Source organism: Nematolebias whitei, chromosome 9 (assembly GCF_014905685.2).
Source record: "Nematolebias whitei isolate Nwh7 chromosome 9, NemWhi1, whole genome shotgun sequence".
Classification (NCBI taxonomy): Eukaryota; Metazoa; Chordata; class Actinopteri; order Cyprinodontiformes; family Rivulidae; genus Nematolebias; species Nematolebias whitei.
Window position 1 is genome coordinate 2,154,765 of NC_056506.1, and position 2,204 is coordinate 2,156,968.

Below are 2,204 nucleotides of genomic sequence, written 5' to 3' on the forward strand. Positions count from 1 at the left end.
GTGGCTCGGCTGCTTAATGAGGACAGATCCTACTGGTGGCTCAGCTGCTTAACAAGTACAGATCCTACTGGTGCCTCAGATGTTTGTTTTTTTGTTTGTTTTTTTTAGCTCAGTTTAAGTGTAGAAACATTGTGAAGTGTTTCAATGAACTTATCATCATCGCTCAATTTTTTATTTTTTTTAAAGAAAGAGAAGAAAGAAGAATAAATAAATAAAAGAGAAATAGATAAAATGAGAGACCACCATGACAAAACAACATGCACAGCACAATGCCACCCACAATATCACCATGAAACATTAAACATCGTACAAGGAATCATCTAGCTTCCACCACTACCCAACCTAGCGTGCATTTGTCAAAGCACCTGAATCCAAACACCCGTGCAAGCACGCCCGCCACCACCAGATTTCTCCAAAAGAATGCCCAATAGTGGACGCGGGGGCCACAGACACACAGCGGCCCACAGGCCCGGAGCCCCAGGAGTCTCCCAACAGGGAGAACCGCACCCCCCCAGAGAGGAGCAGAGGAAAGAACCGGGTGACCCCGGCCACCACAATGCAGAGCCTCCATGAAGCTGCAGCGACGAGCCCTAAGGTCCGGCCGGCGACCCATGCCGCCACCAAGTAGATCCGGCCGTGGACACCGAGCCCCAAGCCCCGAGGCCATACCACCCCCCAGCAGAGCCCCGACAGAGCCAGGGCACCCAGGCCCCGCCAGGCAGCACCCAGGGCGGACCGACGTCTACCCCACCACCCAGCCCAGACGCCGAGAGCCACCAATGCACCGGCGGCAAGGGGGCCCCCTGCCAAAGGGGGGCACGACCGGGGGGAGCGGGCCTCACACCAAACGTTCAAATTGATCCAAGAGAGGGGGGACCACCAAAAACCCAACCTGAGCAACCAACAGGCACACACAGATAGCCCGACAGAATCTCTGTCGGGCCGACCGCATGCACCATCTACCTGACAGCAACCACAGGCCGGCCCCAGCCCAAGGGGCAGAGCAGCAGGGAGCCGCAGCTGAGGAGGGCCGGCTCTCACATCAAGAGCTCCGCACCACAGGCCCGGAGACGCCCCAGCACGCCACCTATGCACCCCCCCACACACACAGCACCCCCACCGCAAATGTCACACAGGAAGACCAGCCAGTGCCCTGATGAGGAGAAGCCACGCCCCCAACTGCTGCCCTACACCACCAATGACCACACGTGCCTCAGATGGTTAATAAGGACATATCCTACTGGTGGCTCGGCTGCTTAATAAGTAAGGATCCTACTGGTGGCTCAGCTGGTTAATAAGGAAGGATCCTACTGGTGGCTCAGCTGGTTAATAAAGAAGGATCCTACTGGAGGCTCAGCTGGTTAAAAAGGAAGGATCCTAATGGTGGCTCAGCTGGTTAATAAGGATGAACCCTACTGGTGGCTCTGTTGGTTAATAAGGAATAATTCTACTGGTGGCTCTGCTGGTTAATAAGGACAGATCCTACCTGTGACTCAGCTGGTTAATAAGGACATATCCTACTGGTGCCTCAACTGGTTAATAAGGACAAATCGTACTGGTGCATCTGCTGGTTATTAAGGACAGATCTTACTGGTGGCTCAGCTGGTTAATAAGGACAGATCCTACTGGTGGCTCAGATGGTTAATAGGGAAGGATCCTACTAGTGGCTGAGCAGGTTAATAAAGAAGGACCCTACTGGTGGCTCAGCTGGTTAACAAGGACATATCCTACTGGTGGCTCAGCTGGTTAACAAGGACAGATCCCACTGGTGCCTCAGCTGGTTAATAAGGACAGATCCTACTGGTGGTTCATATGGTTGATAAGGACAGATCCTACAGGTGGATCAGCTGGTTAATAAGGACAGATTCTACTAGTGCCTCAGCTGGTTAATAAGGATGGATCCTACTGGTGCCTCAGGTGGTTCATAAGGACAGATCCTACTGCTGCCTCATATGGTTAATAAGGAAGGATCCTACGGGTGCCTCAGATGGTTAATAAGGACATATCCTACTGGTGGCTCTGCTGCTTAATAATTAAGGATCCTACTGGTGGCTCAGCTGGTTAATAAAAAGGTATCCTACTGAGGGCTCAGCTGGTTAATAAGGACATATCCTACTGGTGGCTCAGCTGGTTAATAAGGATGGATCCTACAGGTGGCTCAGCTGGTTAATAAGGACAGATTCTACTAGTGCCTCAGCTGGTTA

At 52.1% G+C, this 2,204-nt stretch overlaps 1 protein-coding gene across 1 annotated transcript in view; it reads left to right on the top strand.

Moving 5' to 3' along the window:
• Positions 1 to 2,204, top strand: part of LOC119414849 (MAGUK p55 subfamily member 7-like) — a 287,985-nt gene that overhangs the window by 156,399 nt on the left and 129,382 nt on the right. The window lies entirely within an intron of this gene.